Raw genomic sequence first — 28000 nt, forward strand, 5'->3', positions numbered from 1 at the left:
GATATTTGCTGACTTTACACTGTTCTGAAATTGAGGATACTTTTTCCCTCTGCTCAGTTAATGTTTATTTTTATTAAGTTTTAAAACTATTTTATGTAGGAGATCTTTTACTGGAGCCTAACGATCGATAATGTTAACCACTGTGACACTGCTCTGTTACCTCACCTCAACCAATCAAAGAATTGTGCAGGAGCTGATCACATACCCTGTGATTTCCCTCTCTCACCTGGTATTTAAAAATGCTTTCATGAAACCCATCAGGAAAGGGAGTTCAGGTGTTTTGAGCACTAGCTGACCTGAACTCCCTGCATGGCACCCTGTAATAAATGCTGCACTTTCCTTCGCCATAACCTGGTGTCAGTAGATTTGCGTTACTGCACATGGGAGGGCAGACCCAAGTTTTTTCGTCAACATATTTATATATATTATTATATATTGTAGGCAATGGAGATATTTTACTTCTTTCCTATTGTGCTTTTATTTTTTAACTGAGTTAACCATGAAAGTCAATTTTTGTTGATAGAGGAGAAAAGGTACAAATTAATTAGCTATAGTTAAAAATTTAAAGCTTTTAAAATGCTTGTTATTGGGCTTCCCTGGTGGCACAGTGGTTGAGAGTCTGCCTGCCGACGCAGGGGACGCGGGTTCGTGCCCCGGTCCGGGAAGATCCCACATGCTGCGGAGCGGCTGGGCCGTGAGCCATGGCCGCTGAGCCTGCGTGTCCAGAGCCTGTGCTCTGCAACGGGAGAGGCCACAACAGTGAGAGGCCCGCGTACCGAAAAAAAAAAAAAGCTTGTTATTTATAATGAGATTTATATAACAGAGAATTAGGAAATAATTCTGTATTTAAATGGTTAGATTGTGAGTGGAACATGAAATTGGTAGTTCACAGGACATATACTAAATTTTCACCCTTAGTGATACTATATTTGTACTGTACATGTCAAGCTAAAAAGTTGTTGTTCAACAATCTTTAGCAAACATATCAGTTTTATTATTCAGAAGGAATATAGGAGCTCAATTTGATATAGGGAACTTGAGCATTCCATCAACATGAATTTGAAGAATACACTAAGAATATCTTCTACATTACATTGGAGTAGTGAATTACTGGTAATTATTTAGGGAATTCTTATGAAAAATATAGCCATCAGGGACCAATAATTGAATTCTATTGAAATATAGAGATAAATATTAATAAGAATGGAAAATCATATTTTCATTTTATATTGCCCATATTTTCATTTTATTTGTAGTTTTTGAAAGTTTGCAAGAGAAAGATATCAGAATTTATACTTCATTCAGCAGAATCCCTTGGACCAAATAATCACACACTCAGAATACATAGGTGGAGACATTACTGACTGTGGTCCAGGAGACAAGGACAAGACCTAGAAAAGACACAGTAAATAATGGAGGGAAAAAAGATTGGAATAGACAGGCATTCCTCTTAATGAAAAATGTTAACAGTAGAATCCTTGAGGGAAAATCTTTGAAAACATTGGATTTCTGTAACAATAAAAAATTGAGTCCCGGGCTTCCCTGGTGGTGCAGTGGTTGAGAGTCTGCCTGCCGATGCAGGGGACACGGGTTCATGCCCCGGTCCTGGAAGATCCCACATGCCACGGAGCGGCTAGGCCCGTGAGCCATGGTCGCTGGGCCTGCGCGTCTGGAGCCTGTGCTCCTCAATGGGAGAGGCCACAACAGTGAGAGGCCCACGTACCACAAAAAAAAAAAAAAAAAAAAAAAAAATTCAGTCCCAAAATACAATGAGAAATAACAATAATGAATAAATAGGATAAAGAAATTCTATGTTAACTGGCATACATTCCAGGAGATTATCAGACTCCTGCAGAAACAAGGGCTTTCTGGCCTTTAATTCCCCTTGGGCAGAACTGCAGCACCCCTGTCCCCAGCCTTCAGCTATCAACTCCAGGACTACAGAGGCAGGGTCCTGGCCCTTAAGTCAGGCTGCCTCACTGACTTGAATGCCCATGGAAAAGGGAACGTTGATCCTGACCTGAGACACAGCCCTCAGATGTTCATAAGCTGGAAAGTCTGCATCAGACTTCCTCCTTGTATCTCTCTAGGGTAAACTAGGGAAAACAAAACATCACAAAACCCTTTCCCACAGAAGAAGTCTGGGGAAAAACACATGACTATCTTGGCCTTGGTGCCAGGTGAGGATGATATAACTAGAGCACACCTTCTCCTGGGTTTGGTACCAGAATCCAGGGACCTGGTGGGGGGACCTTGGCTCTGCCCTGGGTTCCATGGACACAGACAAGCAAGTATGATCTCAGCAGCCTTCAAGGACCCAGATGTAAGAAAGAGGCAATGAAGACATGATGGCTGCTTCAGGGTGGCTTGGTGTCAGCCTAGAACAGCTGGACTTCATAAGGAATAACACACTGTGGAGGGAAATAATAAAGAATTTATAATAGGAACATAAAATAGTTGTATTTGAGCCAAGCTGAGGGCTATAATCTGGGAGGCAGCCCCTCAAAAGGCACTAAGGAACTTCTCCACTGAAGCATGGTAGTCTTATACTTTATCAGAACAAAGAACATACATCAAACATGACAGGGGTATATTCCTTAAAGATTTCAAAAGAGACAAATTTAGTACGTATATAGTGAGACAGTAGGATCCTGGTACCTGGGAAAGGAACCTCATCTTCGAGAGGGCGTTAACATGGACATCATAAGAAGGGAGTCATTTATCCTTATTTTTGAATCAGACATTTCTTTTCCTTAATGGTTAAAGCAGATGTGCTGTGTGTGTTTGACAGGCTCTTTCAGTTCACACAGAGTTTAGACTGAACCATGTGTAAGCCTAAATGACTTCCCCATACCTCACTACGTGAAAAATTTCTCCGTCAACACTATAATTTGGGGCTTGACTAATCTTGGCGATAAACCAGACACATAATACCCTCAGCTCTCCAGGCCTCTCCACCTGCAGATACTGCTGTCTCCTCCCTCCAGGGCCTAGCACCACAAGAGGCTGTCAGGTGAGGGGTTTGGGACTCAGAGAATTGACTCCCGAAAGTGTTTCTGTTTTCCAAGATAAATAACAATACAGTTTGGATTCTAAAAATCATCCAAATAAGTGAAAAAAAATGCTAGACCAACAGTGAATCACAGTATTTTTCATAAGATAAATGAATGTTAAATAATGAAAGAGTAAATAGAGCCCAGAGGCTTTAATATGTAAAATTAAAATGGAGTTCAGTAGTGTTTAAAACACATCCAAAGGTCATACTTATGAGCTGCAAGTCCAATTGTATTCCACAAGAATTTAGGCAAATGCATGAAAGACGAGTTATGAGTAAAGCACTATCCCTAAACTGTGGGTGTGGGGAAACTCATCCTAGAACTTTGTGCAGAACTAATACATTGCAACCATATCTGGTTTCAAAACTGATATTTTAGGCAACTAAAAAGGCAGAAATAAGCTAAATAAGCTACTTATCCCCCCTTCAGTTATTAATTAAGACTCCTATTTCTTCCTCTCTTACCTATTTTTAAAATTCCAATTTCAAATGCCAAAATATTCAGCTATTATATGTTATTGTTCTCTTTAGTCTCTACACAGCCTGAAATTTCTTTTTAATTTCCCTATTATATAATTAGTTTTATATTCCTAATTTATGTGATATTTCCATCAGGTACTGAGCTTTTATGCTCCAAATGTATGCCCTTCCATACTTTAATGCACATAAATATACTTTATACTTTTACATCAATTTAAAAAGTAATCTATTGAGTGCAAATTCTGTCTTCAGCATTTTGTTGGGGTGAGCAGTGGGGAGAGAAAATGTAGAAGAAGGAAAAGACATGGCTTATTGTTCTCAAAACAAGTTACAGAGAAACCTCTGACTTCCTTATCAGAAGGAAGCCCATTTCTTTTTCAATGTCTTTTCTATTGACTTCAAATCTATCGGGCTTTAAAATTATTTGTGTGTGTGTGCTCATATTCTGACTGTCTTTCACAGCAGATTGTGAGTTCTGTGAAAGTGAGGCAGGAGATAGATGGGCTCCAGGGTAAGCAGCAGGAGTTCATTCCCTCTGGACAGAAACTCCAAAATATCAATAGCAGGACAATCATGAGAGGAGGCTGGGCCCTGCCCAGATAAGAGATAAAAGACTAGATATTCCTCATTCTCGAAGTCAAGGAGACCTTCCCAGCTACACATGTGCAGAAGGGCTCCTTGGAGGTCAAAAAGGGAGAGGGCACCACCCCATGGTAAGTGATGTCAACTACCCATAGGCCTCTTCGCTAGAACCCATCTTGGCTAAGAGATGCACACGAACATGGGAGGATCCTGAGGTATACCAAATATGGACTCAGAACCAGGCAAAGCAAGATGATTGGTCAAAGGAAACCTGGAAAAAATTCCCCATAAAAGTGAGTCAAACTACCATGCGAGCACAACTCTCTCTGAGCCCGCCCACGTGTCTATCCACATGTATTCTTTGTCCTCCTAATAAACACTTTACTTGTTTCACTACTTTCCATCTCTGTGGAAATTCATTTCTACACAGCAGAGAGGCTGAGACCTTGTCACTGGCCACTAGTTCCTGGTGGTCTAGTGGCTAGGATTTAGTGCTTTCACTGCCCCGGCCTGACTTCAATCTCTGGCCAGGAACCAAAATCCTGCTTCAAGCAGCTGCAGGCTGAGGTCACCTGAGATCAAAACAGGGGCAATGTTTATCTTGTTTAAGGTCAAGTCTTGTTAAAAAACAAAATTCAACTGAGTAAATTTGAAAATCTGATTGGCCTTATTTGATGCTTTATGAATTGGGCAGCATCTCATCTAGTAAATAGAAGGGCACTTTGAGAAGTTATACAGAATGGAAGGTTTTTATAGAAAGGAGCGTGGGCAAGAAAGTCATTAGCAAAAAAAAAAAAGGTTATTTGGGACTAGTACTATCTTCTCTTTGTAGGGAAGGGAAGCATTGAGTTTTATCATGCAGATTGCCTCTTCTTCTTGGGTTGGGGGAGATGGAGAGGGCCCATGTGATAGATTACCACATTGGTGCTGACCAGAAAATTCCAGATTTCAGAATTAAGATAACATTTCTGGTGAAGGTCGAAATTGCAAGTAGGTTAAGTATTAAATATATGCGTGGTACCCTGGGCTTTAGCACAAATGAAACCATTTTGTGTCAGTGGTTTTCCTCCTTAATAGTCCCTAATGTAGAACTAGCAGAAGCACAACAAAGATTTGTGAAAAAGTAAATGAGTGCCTAACTCAATTGATCAACTGGTGTAAAGAATGTGGCATAAGAATAAAAAGATCTAGAGAGCAGATGAAAGAAGCTTTTGTTTATATTTTTAAAAGGAATGTCTTCTGTGTTTTCAAATTACTGAAAATCTAATCAGCAATGTTGATGTGACTATTAAAAATGATGCTTTTTGAAAGGTTAGAGAAAGGAAAAACAAGAAAAAAAATAAGGATGTTTGGCATTCTGGATGTTGGCTAAATGGCAATTTAATCACTAAGAACATATTTTATTCTATTGTCATGATATATATGTAATATATGTAAACATATATTTATATGTCATACATAATATATATTTCTTTTAAATCACCCTTATTGAGATATAATTTACATACAACTAATAGCACTCATGTTAAGTGTATAGCACAGTTAGATAAATTTTGACAAATATATACAGTTGTGTAATCACTACCACAATATACAAAATTTCCATTACCCAGAAAGTTTCCTTAGGCTCCTTTGTGGTCATTCCTCACCTTCCTACAAAAGTGATATGATTTGCTTTCAATTACTATAGTTTTCCCATTCTCAAATTTACATAAATACAATCTAACAGTGTGTATTTTGTTCCTCTTTTCTTTCACTCAGCATGTTTTGAGATTCATCCATGTTGTGTATACTAATATTGCATTCCCCTTTATTGCTGATATGAATTACTCATTCACTTGATGATGAACATTTGAGCTGTTTACAGTTTGCAGCCTTAACCTTTATGAAACCATAAGGATTTCCATTAGAATTCTTTAATTTCTTACTCAATTCAACAGTATGATTTGAAAGTTATCAGAAACCTGCACTTGTCAGAAAGTCTTTAGTATGAGTCTTCCTGAAGATGAAGCATTTTTGCAAAAACATCTATGAATGATAAAAAGACTTAAAAAGACACAGTTAAAGATCTGGTTAAAATGCAATTGACACAAAAAAATTGTTTACTGCTGTAAAATACAAATTTGACATATTCAAATTTTAGAAATTTTATATAATTTATAAGAATATCTATATTAATGATATTTAGTATAATCTAAATGTATAACCTAAGAAGGTTGGAGATACATTTATCTCCAATCAATTGACAGTGCCTCCTATAACTTACCAAATAATCCTAATTAGTTTAATATCTCTCTTTGAGATGACTTAGGGGTCCTCTGAAACATCCCAAAGCTATCTAGAGGTCAAAATAACTTCAGTTAGGATTCTATCCTTGAGAAGTTTATCCAAAATGTTAAAAAGTTTCAAAACACTTGGTCAAATAGGATTACAGATCACTGTGAAAAAATACTTATCCATTTAACCAAAGTGACAATGAAAGATTTTAAAAACAAATACAGCAAATTATAACAGATTATTTAAAAGGTAAAGAAAATTTACAATCTGTAATCAAAAGCAAATCAATATTCCAAGAAAACTTTTTTCTCTTAACAGTTTAGCCACTGACAGACCCAAATGGCTAAGAGAATGAATACCCTGGTCCCACACACAAGTTCCACTACTTACTAGAGAAATCTCAACCAGCAAAGCATGCGTCTTTTTCCCTTTACCACAGAAATCAAAAGTGCCATGGGCCAATGATGCCTGGTCAGTGGCAAGTGTTCAGGGCCACCCCTGAGACAAAGGTGCTCAAGCAGCTGCTGAGTAGTATCCATGAGCTGCCACTGGTCAGGGGCCAGTGTGCTATGGTTGAGATGCCCACTAGGGATGGTGGCCCCTTCATGGTTGCCAAAATTATTGCCAAACCAAACACAGATTCACTCACCCAATGCAGAGCAAAGCCAATCTACTGCTACCAGTTGTGGTGAAGGAAAGTACAGTGTTTATTTGCAGGATGCCAAGCAAGGATAACAAGCAGCTAATGCTCAAAAGACCCAAACTCTCTGAAGACTTTTGGGCAAGTGTTTCTACAGGCAACATTAGGAGTGAGGGTCTCAGAGTGAATTCAGTTCATGGACATTCTTTTGATTAGTTGGTGGAGAGATGACAGGGTGATGTTTTGGGAACCTTAATCAGCAGCCTTCTTGTTCCAACCAGTCTGGGACCTACATTCTTATGATCAGCATGTAGTCAAATCCTCCACCAGGTGGAGAGCCTTAGTGTCTACAAAAAAGGCTCAAGTGTTGTGGTCCAAACGTGGGTTGGAAAAGAATTTCCAGACACAAGGCAGAATGTAAAGAAGATAGAATTTATTAGAGGAAAGTGTCTCTATCAGAACAGCAGGCTAACTTCCTAGTAGTCTGGGAGAGTGGACCCCAAACATGTGCTATTGATCAGTTTTTATAGCCAGAAAACAAAGGAATGGTCCAAGGTGAAAATTTCATTTACTAATTGGTCGAGGCACATATACGTTCCTTCTACAGGGTGGCAGTGGAACAGGGAAGATGCCTTTTCTTATTTGGAACAGGTCCCATCGCCCAGCTGGGATCAGGAATTTTATAACCATCACAACATGGTGGGGAGGGCAATTAAGAGTCTGGTAAGGGGTGTAATGCTGACACTTTTTTAGAGAGGGTTGTTCTTTGTCCTTGAAGCACCATTGTCCTTGGAGCACCACATCAAGGATATGTGTCAGACTGTTACCTATATCCCTTGAGGAGAAAGGGATATAGATAACACTCTGTTTTTCAATCTATTGTTACTTTTCTTGCTTGACTGCTTTTTCTTTGTTTCTGAATTTTGTCAGTTCTATAATCATTAACTGCTCTTTGGAAATCAAGGGAGGCCTAGGAGACTAAAGCTTTTTTCTACAAACAAGAAGCAGGGAACACTGGGAGTCTGTCACTGGGAAGGCCCCACAGGATCCTACTCAGTTTCACAATCATGAATAAAGTTGTTTCTATGAATGTTCATGTATAAATTTTATGTGGACATATTTTTCTCATTTAAATTCCTAGGGGGTGAAATTAGGGGGTTGTATTAATGCCAAACTGTTTTCCAAAGTAGTACATCATTTCACATTTTCTTCAGGAATGTATGAGACTTCTGGTTGTTCTCCATCCTTACTAACATTTGATGTTATCAATCTTTTTAATTTTAGTCATTCTAGTAGATGTGAAATTATTTGCATTGTGGTTTTAATTTTTCTTTGATGACTAATAATGCTGAACATTTTAAAAAGTTGCTTATTTACCATTCATGTATCTTCTTTGGTTAAGGGTCTTATTAAATTTTTTGCTTGATTTAAATTAAATTGTTTGTCTACTAAGTAGCGTTTTAGTAAAAGCTGGAAAAGAAGCAAGTTTGGCTGGATTGCAGAAAACAAGGGGGAGAGTGGTAGGAATGAGGCCAAGAGAGACATGGGAGAAGGGGAGAACAGATCAAAAAGGACTTTGAGGCCTTGGTGAGAACTTTGGATTTATTGTAATTAAATTGAATTCACTGGATGATTTTGAGTATAGAGTGGCACAATCAGGCTTAAATTTTAAGGGACCACTTTGGCAGCTCTGTGAACAGGCCAGAGGAATGGGAGTAAACACAGGATAGACTAGGAGGTTATTGCAGCAGTCAAAAAGAGAGAAACTGGTTAGTTGCAGTTCTGAATGACCTTTCCCCTCACTCTTGTTCCTGACATTCCAAACTGCATAATTTCAGATGTGGAAGACTGAGAATTTTCCTGGATTTTCTCAACAGAATATTGACTTACTCAAGGCCTTTAACTGGAACACACTCTAATGAGGGTTGAGAGAAAGCTAACAATAGTGGCTTGCTTAGCTTAACTCAGTGGTTATGCTTGTTAGTTGTGGTTGCAATATTATGGTTGCGTGACTAATTAGTATTCACTTTCTCCATCTTGGAATATAAGTTTGACGAGGATGGAAAAATTATCTCTTTTTTTAACTCACCACTGTATCCTCAGTTTGAGCACAGTGCCTGCCAATTAGCATTTAGTCAATGGGTTTTTTTGTAGGGGAGTGAATGTGTGTATGTGTGAGAGAGGGAGAGAGAGAAGAGAGGCAGAAACAGAGAGGGGAAGAGACAGACATAGGGACAGGGGAACAAGTCCATACTGCAAAAGAACAGGACAATATTTTCTGTGAGTAGAATGTTCAGAGCCTGTGTACTGTGTTCTTTTCTACTTTCTCAGGTTAGATTTATCACTTCATAAATTATCTTATCCAAAATGAATCTACATATTTTTTTCTTATAAGTATAAACAAACAAAAAGATTCTTTTGGGGGGAAAAATTTTAATGTCTCACTACAATTCAAGTACCATACATGTCTCTTTCTATTATTTGTATATCTTGAAAATATACCAGCATTATTGTCTAGCACAAAGGAGGCACTAAATAAATTTTTTTCTTTGAAACATTGGTACTATAAATTATAAGAGACAGGAGCCATGTTTTCACAGCTCTTTTTCTTGAGCACCCAGCCCAATGGTATTGTGGGGATGGAATAACAATCACCATGAGCACAGGTCACTGCTGACATAGAGACTTGCTTTCTCTCTAAACCATTTGACTTTGTTGGTGCCCAGGGCAGGATGCTCCAAAATTTGCCTCAGTGGAATATTACTTTGAATTAAAGTTACTGAAGAAATGACTGATGCATGCAAGAGAGACACACTGACCTTCCTATCTGTCTCCATGAAAGCAGGAAATTAATATCTCATGTGAATGGTGCCCTCCCTGTACCGGGAGGTAGAAAGACATCATTGGCACCAGAGATAGGGAATTCAGGGTCAAGAAGACCATATAAACCTTGTTATTTCTTTAACTCAAGAAGGTTGGCAGGGACATTTCTTCCTCCTCAACAGCTGACAAGACAACCAGGAGGCTGGCTAAACCCTGCTTCCCACCACAGACTGTTGCAGCTGAGAGATCCTAGGACACATGATAAAGGCCAGCAGAAGGTAAAATTTCTTATCTCCACAACTTCCCAGGCCTGTAAGGTCTGGTGGGAGGGAAAGTGTTTAAGAGTCTCCTTTTCTCTATCTCTAAATTTAGATTAGCAGAAGAAAATACTTATGGAGCAAGATCCTTGTGACATAGGAAATCTGTTATTTGGAAATGAGTAATCTCATCTCAGTTTTTCTTAATCCTTTCCTCCCAGAGATAGTCACTGTTTTCCTTTGTCTCTGTCTCCTGAGTCATGTTTCATAAGAAGAAAGAACCATAGGGCAGAATACAGGCATAGGCCCTATAAGCCTGATGTTTGAGACAGCCTCACAGACTGGTGAGTTAACAGTTCACTCCAGTCCAGTGCCTATTAAGACAAACTTTGATGTCAGTCCTCTATATAAAAACTGGATGAGATTTTTCCTTCTGTATTTTTCTATGTCCTGAGAGTTTGGCTTTTTGTCCAGTGAGAATATTCTCTCTGGTCTCCACCATCTGGATGGTGTATTTACTGGGGTGCATCTGGTAACCAGTTGAATTTACTGGGGTTCTGAGACACAAAGTCATAAACTGGACACTCTAGTCTTGTTGTGTCAGCTGTCAGAGGAGTTTGTCCTAAGGGGACCCAGTCCATAAGGGGTCTTTGTTTTTTCAACCTTCACTGCCTTGTTAGTGTTGGAAAAGTCCCATTCCAGTAGCATATGCCTGATGTCACAGATTAGTAGGTTTGAGATCAGAGGTGCCTCAAATTCCCAGGAGAGACCAGGGACACAGTTTGCATTATACCACCCTTACTGCCTGTGCAATGAAGGCCTTTGCTTTCTTAGATTATCCTTGGAAATGAATTTTCACATTATAGGGGCTATATCATCTGTGCCCTCTCCATCTGAAAGTATGCTTATTTCATCCATGGTAGGGATTTATTCTAAGCCTGAAAAGTTACCTCTGGGTCGTTCCATAAAAATGCTTACTGATTTGAGTCACTATTTGAAATTAATGTAAGGTCTTACTCCTCAATGTCCAGATGATGGATACTCTAAATTTGCTGTATTTAAAGATAACCTTTTTGAGAGCTCTCATCATAAACAGCTGTCATATTGGTATTTATGGAAGGATCAAATTGAAAGGAAAAATAATGTATAACAGCTAGCCTTAGGGAATCATTATTAAGGTGAAAAAACAGAAATTAGACTTAGTAAAGATTCAACATGAATTCCCATTTTTAAGAAAAAAAAAATTGCCCCATCTCCTCAGCAATTCCTTAGGCCCTCCTGCAAATACTTAGGTAAAGATCAGTTGGAAGCCAATATTCAAGAGTTAATAGAAACAATTATCTTTGTCTTCCAAATCTCTACAAAATCAGAAATGCAACTTAGGAACAAGTCAAGGCCCATTTATCTTCACCAACCCTGAAAACTATTCTTCTCAAATTCTTGTAGATATTATAAAAGTTGAGGATAATTGGAGCAAAATTGTCCTGTACTTAAGAAGAAAAAGTTTTAAAAATAATAATTACCCCGAGACTTATGATAATAGAAAAATACACTCCAAAACTCATAGAGGAAATTTTACATTTTTTTCTCTGTCCCTTAAAGTTATAAATCTTACCATGTCCTTGAAATGTAAACACAGCCACATTGCCTGAGACTGAGCCCAGATTAGCTCAATTGTTAGAACCTGAAACTAAAATTTAATGAAAAAAAAGGAAAGAGGTTTTTTTTTTAAACAAAAACCACTAAAAAAACCTCTCTTGCTCAAACTCTAAATCACAGTCTCCTTAAAATTGTTTATCAAGGGCAAGTACATTTAAAGGGCAAGAAGACTTAAAAGTCTTCTCCATAAATAATAAAAGACTGTAGCTATCTGAGTGAGTAAATTTAATTTATTCCAACAAGCAATATAAAAATTCTCAAAAATATAACAAAAACTAATACAAATATTTTTCAAATTCACATGATCTAAGATAATTTTTGGTAAGTAAAATCTAGTTCAGGTTTAATGGTTTAATTAATACAGACGTATCTTAAGAGTTATCAGCATTAAGTATAATAGCTTTATTCTATGTAGTTTTACTAAAAGTCAAATAAGCTCATGTTACCGCTTTTACAAAATTTCTCAGAAAAAAGTAATAATAATAATAATTTAAGATGATGGCTAACACTACTTTAACATCTTATGAAATTGTCATGAGTAATCTGAGTGATTGTTAAGAACAAATTAATTAGACATAAGATAAGAATTCTTTTAGATAAACATTTTTTAGCAATAATTGTTTTTGCTATGTCAACTTAAATAGTTTTCTAAATGTCTTTGATAAATTCTACCCTTAGAGTTTTGCTAAGTTAAATTAAATGAATTGAATGTCTAGATCATTTCCAACTAAGACAAAATATTGAAATATTAATTGCTGAACGAGTCTAAGTTTACCTACTTTTGACCTCTTATTACACACTAAATATGTTTGGTTCTATTAGTAAACATGTCTTGTGCTTCATTAAAAGCTTGTACTATGAAGTAGAATATGTTTCTAGAAATTATGAAATGTATTTATAAGTTTGCCAAGCCACAAAATACTTACACAGTTAATAATTTTTAACTTTATCTTTACAAAAAAATTAAAGTTTCAAAGGATTAAGAATTCTAAATAATATATGTGGTTAAAGCTACTAGGAATTATAAGGAAATTAGAATGTGTTTTGGGGTAAGAAAAAGTGTAAGGTATGGAGATGTTTTTGTTAAAGTAAAAACTTTGTTAAGTGATTTTTGTCCTAAAGCTGGTAACTTCTAAATGGGAAAGAGAAAAAGGGACAAACCAAAATGGACATAGAAAGTTGTAAGAGGTTTGTTAAAAAGGAATATTTAGAAAGGAATTTTATGTGTAGTCAGGTCTGACTAAGATTGGAATGAATTTAATAAAGTAATTGAGTTTTAATATCCACAGTACGCTGGTAGAAAATTAAAATTTGTTTTTCTCTCTTTTTGCAAAATTTTCTTAATTATTGGTGTGCTCTTAATGAGAAATTGTAAACAAAGACTGTTTTTACATTTAATGTAATCTGTCTAGCAAAACAAATATTGTACATTCTGTCTTTATGAGTCTTTGATTATTTTGAAGAAAAACTGAGTGCTTTCAATCTTAAAAGAACTAAGTCTTTGTACAACTATTTAACTATCTGTATTTACATATGAATCTTTGTCACTTTGATTAAATTGATAACTAAATAATATTAATTCACAGTGACATATGATCATATTTGACAAAGCGTTTTAAAACATTTTTATTTTTGAAAAAGTAGATTTTCCCCCAAATCAAATTCTAAATGAAGTCTTATTGACCTGGAAATAACGTTCAGGTTTTCCAGAGGCCCCCTGGAACACCTTAAAAGATTTGTTTTATCTTATTAGAAAAGAGAGCTATGAAACTAATTAGGCTTATTTGGTATGTTACTTACATGGGAAGCATTGCTAAATAAATGATCATAAACTCTAAGTTATATTGTAAGGGTGAATGTTATTAATATAAATGTTCTAGAAAATATATGAAATTCCTAAAATTAGATATGTCCTAGTATAATGTTATCAGTCATAATTCTAGTTATTATTTTAAATGTTTTGTGTCACAAAGATAAATTTTCTTGTAAATTCCATTAGAATGAATCAAATTTTTAGTAATGGATATTTGTCTTTTATTACTTAGACAATGGTTTTACTCAGATGCTTTTACAAAAGCTTCCTGAATATGTGTTTCATCTTCAGAGAAATTCATGGAAAAGGATCTAACAAGTATTCTAGAACACAAGTTTCTGATGAATTTCAAATCATACCACTGAACTAAGAATTTACAAAACCCTAATGGAGAAATTGATGGTTTCATAAAACTTCTAACAAAAGATCAAACAAAACAAGAATTAATTACATGGGACTAAGTAAACTGAAGAAGATGGTTATAATGATTTATGATTTTAAAAATAAATTCATTTATTTTATTTATTTTTGGCTGCATTGGGTCTTTGTTGCTATGTGTGGGCTTTCTCTAGTTGTGGCGAATGGCAGCTACTCTTCATTGTGGTGCGTGGGCTTCTCATTGCAGTGGCTTCTCTTGTTGTGGAGCACGGGCTCTAGGTGCATGGGCTTCAGTAGTTGTGGCTCACGGGCTCTAGAGTGCAGGCTCAGTAGTTGTGCTGCATGGGCTTAGATGCTCTGTGGCATGTGGGATCTTCCCACACCAGGGCAGGAACCTGTGTCCCCTGCATCAGCAGGTGGACTCTCAACCACTGCGCCACCAGGGAAGCCCTATGATTTTTAAATTTGAAATATTGCTGGTTTTTTTTTAAGTTTTGTTTCTCCAAATTTAGGGAAATTTGTTTTTCTCTCTTAAGCTTAGAGCAATTTGGTAAATTATACCTTTGTAAGCAAAACCGAATCATTTGTCTTTTTCTCCCTACCCGATTCCTCCAGAATTCAGAAGCTTTCAGTGAACATTCTTATTTTCTTGGCAATATAGTTATTTGCATAAGTTCAATAAGAATCTGTTCCCCTTATAATAGCACATAATTGCAAACATTGATTATATTACTAAAGTTTTGCCTGGAATGTCATATTTGAGAGAGATATACATAAACTCAGGTTTGACCAAACAGCTTTAAGAAACTAAGGTTGACTTCATGGAGCCAATAAAGCCCCTTGGGAAAATAGTGTGGTACCTTGCTTACAGAGTTCCCAGCAGCCTTACTAGCTGAGTAAGGAAGGTCACTTCCTGGCAAATGCAAGAACCTCAGAATATTTGGGAGACATTGAGGAGAAGAATTCACCCAAATCTATAGATGTCAAATGATTGGCTTGGTTTCTTAGCCTCAAGGGACTATTAAAAGTTTAATCTGGAGATTCCTTATAAAAAGTTCCAGCAAAGCAGATTTAAAAGAGACTATATGGGAGATTTCCCTCTAACCCTGGAGATATTCTGCAGAGATAGTGGTTGACCAAAGTTAATGCCTGAAGTCCTTCATGAATTTCAATCAAAATTGAATTTTAAGAAGCCAGAACTCCTCACAATGACATTCAGGAGAGAGGGTAGAGACAAAGATGGCAGAATAGAAGAACGTGAGCTCACCTCCTCTCATGAAACCACCCAAATCACAACTAACTGCTGAACAACCATCAACAAAAAAGACTTGAACATGCAAAAAAGACATTCTACATCCAAAGACAAAGAAGAAGCTACAACTAGATGGTAGGAGGGGTGCTTTCGTGATATAATCAAATCTCATACTTGCTGGGCGGGTGACCCAGAAAGTGGAAAATAATCATCATATCACAGAGGTTCTCCCACAGGAGTGAGAGTTCTGAGACACACGTGAGGCTCCTCAACCTGGGGACATGGCAATGGGAGGAGGAGATTCCAGATCATTTGGTCTTGAAGGCCAGTGGGACTTGAGGGCAGGAGCTCCACAGGATTGGGGGAAACAGAGACTCCACTTTTGGAGGGTGCACACAAGTTTTCATGTGTACTGGGACCCAGGGCAAAGCAGTAACTCCATAAGAGCCTGGGCCAGACCTACCTGAGGGTCTTGGAGGGTCTCCTGGGGAGGAAGAAGTTGGCTGTGGCTCACTGGGGGGGCAAGGACACTGGTGGCAGAGGACCCAGGGAATATTTTTTGGTGTGAGCTCTCCTGGAGGTCACCATTTGGGCACTGAGACCAGGCATCACCCAATAGCCTGCACGCTCCAGTTGCCTCAGGGTAAACAACCAACAGGGTGGGAACACAGACCCTCCCATGAGCAGACAGACTGCCTAAAGTTATTCTGATCCCACAGCCGCCTCCAAACACACCACTTGACACAGCCCTGCCCACCAGAGGGAGAAGATCCAGCTCCACCCACCAGTGGGCAGGCACCAGTCCCTACCACCAGGAAGACTGCACAAGCTCCTGGACCAACTTCACCCATCAGGGGGCAGGCACCAGAAGTGAGAGGAGCCATGATCCTGCAGCCTGAGCAAAGGAGGCTACAAACATGGAAGGCAGAGAAATGTGTTCCAGATGAAGGAACATCATCAAACTCCAGAAGAACAACTAAGTGAAGTGGAGATAGGCAATCTTCCTGAAAAAGAACTCAGAGTAATGATAGTAAAGATGATACAAGTAACTGGAAAAAGAATGGAGGCACAGACCGAGAACATAGATGAAATTTTTAACAAAGAGCTAGAAGTTTTAAAAAACAAAGAGAGATAAAAAATAAATGAAATGAAAAATACTATAGAAGTAATCAATAGCAGAATAAATGAGGCAGAAGAATAAATAAGTGAGCTGGTAGACAGATTGGTGAAAATCACTGCTTCAGAACAGAATACAGAAAAGAAAATAAAACAAATGTGGACAGTCTAAGAGACCTCTGGGACAACATTAAATGTGCCAACATTCACATTATAGGGGTCCCAGAAGGAGAAGAGAGAGACAGAGGGGCTGAAAAAATATTTGAAGAGATAATAGCCAAAAACTTCCCTAACATGGAAAAGAAACAGTCACTCAAGTCCAGGAAGCACAGAGAGTCAAATACAGGACACACCCAAGGAGGAACATGCCAACACACATTAATCAAATTGACAAAAATTAAAGACAAAGAAAACATTAAAAGCAACAAGAGAAAAACAACAAATAACATACAAGGAAACCCCTGCAAGGTTATCAGCTGATTTTTTCAGCAGAAACTCTGCAGGCCAGAAGGGAGTGGCCCAATATATTTACAGTGATGAAAGGCTAAAACCTACGACCAAGAATACTGTACCCAGCAAGGCTCTTATTCAGACCTGACAGAGAAATCAAAAGCTTTATAGATAAACAAAAGCTAAGAGAATTCAGCACCATCAAACCAACTTTACAACAAATGCTAAAGGAACTTCTCTAGATGGAAAAGAAAATGCCACAACTAGAGAAAAAGAAAATTATGAATGGGAAAGCTCACCATTAAAGGCAAACATACAGTAAAGGTAGGAAATCATCCACTCACAAATATGATATCAAAACAAGCAATCATGAGAAGAGGAGAGTACAAATGCAGGATATTGGAAATGCATTTGAAATTAAGAGACCAGCAACTTAAAACAACTTCTCATATATATATATATATATATATATATATATATACACACTGCTATATCAAAACCTCATGGGAAATGCAAACCAGAAAACTACAATAGATACACAAAGAAAAAGCAACCCAAATGCAACACTAAAGATGGTCATCAAACCACAAGGGAAGAGAAAAAAGAGGAAGGGAAGAAAAAAGGCTACAAAAACAAACCCAAAACAATTAACAAAATGACAAGAGGAACATACATATTGATAATTACGTTAAAAGTAAATAGACTAAATGCTCCAACCAAAACACATAGACTGGGGCTTCCCTGGTGGTGCAGTGGTTGGGAGTCCACCTGCCGATGCAGGGGACGCAGGTTCGTGCCCCGGTCTGGGAGGATCCCGTGTGCCGCGGAGTGGCTGTGCCCGTGGGCCATGGTTGCTGGGCCTGCGTGTCCGGAGCCTGTTGCTCCGCAGCAGGAGAGGCCACATTGGTGAGAGGCCTGTGTACCGCAAAAAAAAAAAAAAAAAAAAGACATAGACTGGCTGAATAGATACAAAAGCAAGAACCATATATATGCTGCCTACTAGAAACTCACTTTAGATCAAGACACCCACACAGACTGAAAGTGAGAGGGTAAAAGAAAGGTATTCCATACAAATGGAAATCAAAGGAAAGCCAGAGTAGCAATAGTCATATCAGACAAAATAGACTCTAAATTAAAGATTGTAACAAGGACCAAGAAGGACATTGCATAATGATCAAGGAATCAATCCAAGGAGAAGATACAACAATTGTAAATATATATTCACCCAACATAAGAAAGCTTTAATATATAAGGCAAATACTAATAGCCATAAAAGGAGAAATTGACAGTAATACAATAGTATTGGGGGACATTAACACCCCACTTTCATCAATGGACAAATCATCCAGACAGAAAATCAATATGAAAACACAGGCCTTGTTAAAAAAACAAAATAAAACACAGGCCTTGAATGACACATTAGACCAGAAGGACTTAATTGATATTTATAGAGCATTCCATCTGAAAGCAGCAGTATACACATTATTCTCAAGTGCGCATGAAACATTCTCCAGGATGGATCACATGCTGGGCCACAAAGTGAGCCTTGGTAAATTTAAGAAAATTGAAATCATATGAAGCACCTATTCCAAACACAATGCTATGAGGTTAGAAATCAACTACAAGAAAAAAACTGTAAAAAACACAAATACATGAAGGCTAAACAATATACTGTAAGCAACCAATGTATCACTGAAGAAATCAAAGCAAAAAGTAAAAAATACCTACAAATGAAAACAAAACCATGAAGATCCAAAACCTATGGGATGCAGCAAAAGCATTTCTAAGAGGGAAGTTTATAGTGATAAAATCTTACCTCAGGAAACAAGAAAAATGTCAAATAAACAACCTAACCTTATATGTAAAGCAACTAGAGAAAGGAGAACAAACAAAACCCAAATTTAGTAGAAGGAAAGAAATCATATAGATCAGAGCAGAAATAAATGAGAGACAAAGAAAACAGTAGGAAAGATCAATGAAACTAGAAGCTGGTTCTTTGAAAAGATAAACAAAATTGATAAACCATTAGTCAGCATCATCAAGAAAAAAATGGGGAGAGCTCACATCAATAAAATTAGAAATAAAAAAGAAGTTACAATGGACACCACAGAAATACAGAAGCTCATAAGAGACTACTACAAGAAACTATATGCCTGTAAAATGCACAACCTAGAAGAAATGGACAAATTCTTAGAAAGGTACAACCTTTGAAGAGTGAACCAGGAAGAAATAGAAAATATGAACAGACCAATCACAAGTCCTGAAATTGAAACTGTGATTAAGAAACTCCAACAGGGCATCCCTGGTGGCGCAGTTGTTAAGAAACCACCTGCCAAGGCAGGGGACACGGGTTCAAACCCCGGTCCAGGAAGATCCCACATGTCACAGAGCAACTAAGCCCGTGGGTCACAACTACTAAGCCTGCTCTCTAGAGCCTATGAGCCACAGCTGCTGAGCCTGCATGCCACAACTACTGAAGCTTGCGTGCCTAGATCCCATGCTCTGCAACAAGAGAAGCCACCACAATGAGAAGCCCATGCACCACAATGAAGAGTAGCCCCCACTCGCTGCAACTAAAAAAAGAAAGCCTACATACAGCAACAAACACCCAATGCAGCCAAAAATAAAATAAATAAATTTATTTTAAAAAATTTATTAAGAAAAAAAAAAGAAACTCCCAAAAAACAAGTCCAAGATCAGATGGCTTCACAGGTGAATTCTATCAAGCATTTAGAGAATACTAAACACCTGTTCTTCTGAAACTATTCCATAAAATTTCAGAAGAAGAAACACTCCCAAACTCATCCTATGAGGCCATAATAACCCTGATACCAAAACCAAACAAAGGTACTACAAAAAAAGAAAAAATAAGTCAATATCACTGATGAACATAGACTCAAAAATCCTTTACAAAATACTAGCAAAGTGAATCCAACAACACATTAAAAGGATCAGACACCATGATCAAGTGGGATTTATCCCAGGGATGCAAGGGTTTTTCAATATCCACATATCAATCAGTGTGATACACCACATCAATGAATTCAGTAAAGTCGCAGATTACAAAATTAATATGCAGAAATCTCTTTCATTCCTATACACTAAAAACAAAAGATCAGAAAGAGAAATTATGGAAGGAATCCCATTTACAATCACATCAAAAAGAAAAAAATACCTATGAATAAATCTACCTAAGGAGACAAAAGACCTGTACTCTGAAAACTCTAAGATGCTGATGAAAGAAATTGAAGGTGACACAAACAGATGGAGAGATATACCATGTGCTTGGATGGGAAGAATCAACATTGTCAAAATGACTGTACTACTCAAGGCAATCTACAGATTCAATGCAATCCCTATTAAATTACCAGTGGAATTTTTTTTTTTTAGATTTTTTTGATGTGGACCATTTTTAGTCTTTATTGAATTTGTTACAATATTGCTTCTGTTTTATGTTTTTGTTTGTTTGTTTTTTTTTTTGGCTGCATGGCATGTGGGATCCCAACTCCCTGACCAAGGATCGAACCCGCATCCCCCTCATTGGAAGGCAAAGTCCCAACCACTGGACCGCCAGGGAAGCCCCCACCAATGGCATTTTTCACAGAACTAGAACAGAAGATTTTAAAATTTGTATAGAAACACAAACCCCCAAATAGCCAAAGCATACTATGAAAGCAAAATGGAGCTGGAGGAATCAGGCTCACTGTCTTCAGACTATATTACAAAGCTACAGTAATCAGTATGGTACTTGCACAAAAACAGAAATATAGATCAGTGGAACAGAATAGAAAGCCCAGAAACAAACCCACACAACTATGGTCAATTAATCTATGACAAAGGAGCAGGAATATACAATAGAGAAAAGACAGTCTCTTCAATAAGTGGTGCTGGGGAAACTGGACAGCTACATGTAAAAAAATGAAATTAGAACAAGTTTCTAACACCATAGACAAAAATAAACTCAAAATGCATTAAAGATTTAAATGTAAGACTGGATATTATAAAATTCTTAGAGGAAAATCCAGGCAGAACACTCTTTCACAGCAGCAATATCTTTTTAGATCCACCTCCTAGAGGAAAGAAAACAAAAACTAAAATAAACAAATGGGACCTAATAAAACTTAAAAGCTTTTGCACAGCAAAGGAAACCATAAACAAAACAAAAAGACAACCTACAGAATGGGAGAAAATATTTGCAAATGATGAGACTGACAGTGGAATAATCTCCAAAGTATATAAATAGCTCATGCAGCTCAATATCAAAAAAAGCAAACAACCCAATCAAAAAATGGACAGAAGATCTAAATAGACATTTCTCCAAAGAATACATACAGATGGGCAAAAAGCACATGAAAATCTGCTTAACATCACTAATTATTAGAGAAATGCAAATCAAAACAACAATGAGGTATCACCTCACACCAGTCAGAATAACCATCATCAAAAAGTCTACAAACTGTAGACTACAAAAATGTTGGAGAGGGTGTGGAGAAAAGGAGCCCTCCTACACTGTTGGTGGGAATATAAATTGGTTCAACCACTATGGAGAATATTATGGGATTCCTTCAAAAACTAAAAATAGAACTACCATATGATCCAGCAATCCCACTCCTACGCATGTATCTGGAGAAAATTATACTTCAAAAAGATACATGCACCCCAGTGTTCAGTGCAGCACTATTCACAATAACCAGGACATGAAAGCAACTTAAATGTCCATTGACAGATGAATGGATAAAGAAGATGTGGTACATATATACAATGGAATATTACTCAGCCATAAAAATGAATGAAATAATGCCATTTGCAGCAACATGAATTGACCTAGAGATTATCATACTAAGTGAAATAATTCAGAGAAAGACAAATATCATATGATATCACTTATCTGTGGAATCTAAAAAAATGATACAAATGAACTTAATTACAAAAGAGAAACAGACTCACAGACTTAAAAAACAAACATGGTTACTAAAGGGAAAAGGTATAGGGAAGGATAAATTAGGAATTTGGGTTCACATATACACACTACTATATATAAAATAGATAATCAACAAGACCCTACTGTATAGCAAAGGGAACTCGACTCAATATTCTGTAATAACCTATATGGCAAAAGAATCTGAAAAAGAATGGATATATATATATGTATAACTGAATCATTTTGCTGTACACCTGAAACTAATTCAACATTGTAAATCAACTATACTTCAATATAAAATAAAATTTAAATTAAAAAAAGATTAAAAAAAGAAGTATCTTCCAATGCAAGGATCAGATCAAAGAACATGAATGGAATATTCCTACTGGGACGATTAGTAGGATAACACATCCTTGGTAGGTGCAGAGCCTGTTCACTTATCCTCTGACTTTCCTTGTTCCCTTTCTCCACTACATCCAATTAAGCAGATAAAAACTTTGAGAAAGCTGCCTCTTCCTTCACCAATGCTAAGAAGGACAAACTCAAAGAGCCATTTGTCTGTCTTCCTCTGATGTTTCTTCTTTATGTTTGAGCTATTGGGAGGAGAGAGAGGCAATAAATTCTCTTAATAAAAGCAAAAACTAAAAATAAAAAATAAGCCTATATGGTCAGTCACAATCCTTGCTATACTTATATAAATAACAAGACGAAGTTTATTGAATCTAGACTTATTTTGCAAACAAATTTGTCTTAATTTGGCTATCTTTGATAGAAATGAGGGTGATTTTAGAGAGAAAAATTATCTTTCAATAGAAACCAAAATACGTATTGTGGATATTAGATTCTAGTGCTATTAATTTTCCTTGATGTTTTGTTAATTACCTGAAAACTGGACTGTATCCTGAATTTTTCTAGTTTCCTCCACTACCTGACTACATCTCTCCAAACTAGTGTTTCCAAATTTTCTCCCACCCCTTTGACTTGGAATCATTGAAACTAAAACTGCCTTTTTTTCTGAAGTCCTGCATACTGAAGGTAGATATCTTAATATAAACTTCAGAGAAATCCCAGCAGCTCATGTTTAGACAATCTTCTTCGTTCTTGTTGCTATATGAACCACTCAGAAAGTTTACCTGAACATCTGATGACATCATCATGGACATTCAAACTACAAAAGATGCTTTAACCCTGACATTTAGAGATCTTCTCAACTGTCTACCCTCAGAACTCAAAAACTGGTATGAAATTTGCCTCAATTATTAACCATTGTTTTTTTTGTCTCCATAGCAATGCCTCTTATTAAATACCTGATTGCTTGTACAGTAAGCTTAACTTCTACTTGGAAATACTGCTTTGGAAGAGAAAATTAAGGTAAAATGATCATATGGATGGACTCTAATCCAATATGACTTGTATCTTTATAAGGGGGGAATATTAGAACACAGACATGCACAGACTAAGGGGCAACCATGTGAGGACACAGCGAGAAGGTAGCCATCAAAGGAGAGAGACCTCAAAGAAACTAAACTTGATAACTTGATCTTGGACTTCTAGCCTCTAGAACTTGGAGAAAATATATTTTTGTTGTTTAAGCCACCTAGTAGCCAGTGTGGTATTTTGTTATGGCAGCCCTAGCAAACAAATACAATCACTATTAGGGAAAAAAAAATCATGTGCTTTGTTATTCCAGTAGAATGATTTTAACACTGATTACTTCTTACCTTGAGATTATAAAAGACGGTGATAAACATTACTGTAGAGTATATATGAGCTGTGTCCTATGAAACAAAGCTAGTTAACAAACACCTCTCAGCTGTAGATGATGCCATGTGTTCATCTGGTCAGCAAGAGGACATGAGTGGAAAGGAGAACCTTTTCTGCTTCAGACAAGCAACTTCCTGGGTTACCCTGAGTATGACAAAGAGGACCATTGCTTGGGGACCAGGTCTCCAAGCAGTCACAAGAGGCCTCAGGAACCCACAAGAAAATTGTGAAGGAAGAATATTACTAGCCAGGCCCATATGAATCTTTTCCTCCCATCACTGACCTTTTGTGAAAAATTCTTCCAAATACACATTTTTGTCCCAAAATATCATGTTGGATGCTCGCTACTAGGAGCAAATTTTTCTAGCATCTCTGTTGGATGAATTTTCACACTTGCAAAATCACTCAGAAAAGAGTTCATCCTCCCAACACCTCCCCTGCACCAGTGTCCCCCTAAACAGCATCTGACCACACTATGAAGGAATTTACCTCCCAGGTGAACAGGTGCTTGAATGTGATTTAATTATCTCTGCATCCTCTCCCTGGTCTCCCTGTGAAATCTAGTCACCTCTCTGCATTAAAGCATTTCTGTGAGAAGCCCTGTAAGGTGCTGGCTATTCTCAATTCTGCCCTGCTGGTTTCTCTGAAGTGCCTAGAAGCTGTCCTCTCCACGCACAAACTGTTCTGACAAACTTCATTTGAATGATTTGGATTTTAATTCTCAGTTTGCTTCTGTTCCTAAGCTCTTAAGGCTTTTTTTTTTTTTTTTTTTTTTTTTTGACCAATTCAGAAAAAACATCACGAATAAAAAGACAAGGTTGGGCTTCCCTGGTGGTGCAGTGGTTGAGGGTCCGCCTGCCGATGCAGGGGACACGGGTTCGTGTCCCGGTCCTGGAAGATCCCACATGCTGCGGAGTGGCTGGGCCCGTGAGCCATGGCTGCTGAGCCTGCGCGTCCGGAGCCTGTGCTCTGCAACAGGAGAGGCCACAACAGTGAGAGGCCCACGTACAGCAAAAAAATAAAAAAAAATTTAAAGAAAGACAAGGTTACTCACAGATCTGACATGCTAAGCTTTAACTTAGTACGTTCTTAAGACTGATGTTTTCCAAGGAACAAACTTTCTTGTTTCCTGTGCAATAATAAAGGTTTGTTATAAAAGTTAAGTACAAAAAGTGAAAAAAAAAATAGTGATATCTTCACAGTTGAGTTCTTAACATATTTTCTGATATATGTAAAAAGAGAAAAATTGGCAAAATGAGTACTATTTTAAAAAATAATAATTAAGCCTAAATCCCGAGATTTACCAATTTTATCAAATAAGAAAATAACATTTTATAAAATACAATTTTATGAAATATGATTTTATAAAATTTGTATAGCTAAGTAATAAATGATTTGCCCAAAAAACAGATTTAGCAGGTGGAGTCCAAGGAGCACATTCTACAAAATAAATTTATTGACACTGTAAAGGGTTACTAGCATAACATTGTGGTGGGAATAAAAAGGGCAGTGACCTTCTTCCTGAAGTTTAGGAGTGATCCCTGAATTGAGAGATATCTGAGTTGAAGTGGTCATTGGAAACAAATGGTAGAGACTGAAATCACAGAGAGCACACTGTATCAATTCCAGCTTCTGGACTCTGAGAAGGAAGGAAGAGCTTCAGATTTCACTGCAGAGAATGAGGCTGAGAAACTTTAAAATCAGATGCTTTTTCCCAGATCCAGGGGGCCAGCTAATGCACAAAAATGCTTAAAGCCAGAGAGGTATGTCACCTTTATTTCCTAGAAAAGATGTTAGCATTTTCTAAATCCTCATCTACCGTGCCTGGCATGCATCATTTTATAGCTTTCTGGACGTTTCATCAGCACCACTTGTATATCTGTAGTACAGTGTGTCTGTGGAGAGTACAGAATGCAGGTCCAGGGTGGGGGCAACGGACTCTTCTAGCTACCACAGTGAGTTGGCACCCCTGCAAACCTGAGTAAGGAAGACAACTTGCCTTTGGGTGGGTAATGTTACAATCTGCATGTCTAGGGGCACATATATAAAGACCGACCCTGTTCTGGGAATGATTATGATTCTGACTGACTTCAAAGGGGTAATTATGAAACCCCTGGATTGTCAGGTTCTGGATGTTCCCTACTTTTTCCATGGTGTGGTCATGACAGAAAGTGTGGCTGTACATATCTGGGAACATTTCCAGAAATGTCCTCCTGTAGGAGTTAATTATAAAGTAAATGTGTATGAAACAAAATAATATTGAAACCTATCAAGGGGAGCAGATCTTAAGGGTTAATATTGGACTACTTTGGAAAAAATCTTTTTCCCTTGGAGTATTAAGAAGTCATCACATAATTGCCATCTCTCCACATTTTGTTCTAGAGTGCCTGGTTTATTGATATCAGTGTGAGACCTGTTTTAAATAAAAATCTATTTGTAAAAATTCAGATCTGTAATATGTTCTAAATATCATTATAGAGTGTCTTTTAACTATAGATTAAAAATCACTTCATTTTCAGCAAAATATTTTGATGTAAACATCAAATGTTTTGAAAACAAAGGGGATCTGTTTTTGTTGTTTTCTCTTTTATCTAATTTTTGTATCCATTTTGTCTGGGCATATTAAATGGTAAAAATATTTATAAGATTTGCACTAGGTGAATCTTCTTAAAAAGAAAATACTGAAGGCCACAGAGTCTGGGAATATTAATATCTTTTTAATAGATTGATCCCCCTTGATTTCTTATTCTGGAGTAAAGGTACAAGTTTTTCCATGAAAATTAGACACACAAATCATCTGACACAGTGTATGACAGATGGAAAATGATTGATGGGAATTTTGCTTTAATGCACATTGTTCATTGTAATTTTGTCCAACTTAATGAACTGTGAATTAATAACGAGGAGCAACACATTAAACATATTATAGTAATAAAGTGCTTTTATGGACATTTTTCATGTTTCCAGACTTTCTTGGCCACCCTGAACAACTTTAACTCAAAGGATTAAAAAATAATCACTTATTTAACTGTGTTAAAATAGTCAACTTTGAAAAGGATATTTTCCTGTATGAACTTTTTCCTAATTGATTCCATTTTGTTCTGATCAGTAAACTTACCTGCGTAAGCTGCACTATTAAAAAAAAGTGATCTGATAGAGTATTAGATGACATACATGACCATATTCCATTGTTTTCTGATTCAATGACATAAGGGAGTAAAGTGAAAAATTAATAATTATACATTTTTTAATTAGGAGAATAGAAAAACTAAATTTCTTGTAGAAATAAGCCCAAAGAGTCCTCATGTCAGCCCTGCTCCTCTTAAAAGACTGTGATGCTGTAATACCAATGGATAATCTGGGAGACTTAACCAGCTGTCATTAAAATAGATTTTACCAAGGCAAGGACAATAGGTTGCTAATTAGCAGTGAGAAATCAGTAGTCTTTTAGAAGTGTATCCTTTGGAAAGTGTGGGACATATAATAAATGAAAGCCTTTCATTATTCATTGTTATAAGCCAAATGTAGATTAAGTGTACACTACCTTCAATTCAGATATTAAGATATGCTTCCCTCAGTAATTTTATGAGGTAACATGTATAATGTCAAACATAGGCTAAGTCATATATTTTATAATCTTTCAAAAATTTTTAAAGCAATGTGTTAACACTGTAATGAATATAAAATGGATCCTAACTGCATATCTTAGAAAATGTGAATTTCATAGAATTATTTAAGAATGAATCCTTAATAGCCCATCTTTTTAAGTATGTTAGCTGAATGTTATGATTGTGTAATATCATTTTAGGGCATTACTATATTTTAAGAAATAAAATAATATTCAGAAGCATAATTTTGCCAGAATGTAAAATTTAAAACCAGAAATTTGACTTGTGAAAAATCCTCACATGATTATTGGCCGGTTAAAAAATAAAGCAAACCCCACAAACCTGATGCAAGCTATTATGTGCAAAATAATGTGCTAGTTACGCAGTCCTCTGGGAAGTGAATGTGAGTCCCGATGCTTCTTTCTTGGTTTATTTCAGGTTGCAGGTTTTTGTTGCAGGTTTTTCTTATGTTTCCAAAGGAAACAAGTAAGCTGTCTCAAGTTTAAGCTTTGTCCCCAATAAAGTAAAAAATGTGCCAGATACCATTTGACTGGATGATAACTAAAACTGGACAAATATTTTCTCTCACTGGAGACTGACAGTGTTTTAGTTGTGTTTAAAATTTGTGATTCTCCTAAAAAAAGGGTACAAATGAAAACTTATGGTTACCAGGGGATAAGGGGGGGAGGGATAAATTGGGAGATTGGGATTGACATATACACACTACTATATATAAAATAATTAATAATAACCTACTGTATAGCACGGGGAACTCTACTCAATACTCTGTAATGGCCTATATGGGAAAAGAATCTTTAAAAAAAGTGGATATATGTATATGTATAACTGGCTCACTTTGCTGTACACCTGAAACTAACACAAATTTGTAAATCAACTATACTCCAATAAAAATTTTTAAAAATAA

The 28000-nt window shown here is 36.9% G+C and overlaps 1 long non-coding RNA gene across 1 annotated transcript; it reads left to right on the forward strand.

The window, feature by feature from the left end:
• The first annotated feature begins 8278 nt into the window (after nt 1-8278).
• Nucleotides 8279-27965, forward strand: LOC137227114 (uncharacterized). The gene is made up of 3 exons (XR_010944702.1): nt 8279-10135; nt 22991-23074; nt 24258-27965. It is a non-coding gene; the product is annotated as an uncharacterized lncRNA (long non-coding RNA).
• The last annotated feature ends 35 nt before the right edge of the window (nt 27966-28000 follow it).

Source organism: Pseudorca crassidens, chromosome 7 (genome assembly GCF_039906515.1).
Source record: "Pseudorca crassidens isolate mPseCra1 chromosome 7, mPseCra1.hap1, whole genome shotgun sequence".
NCBI lineage: Eukaryota > Metazoa > Chordata > Mammalia > Artiodactyla > Delphinidae > Pseudorca > Pseudorca crassidens.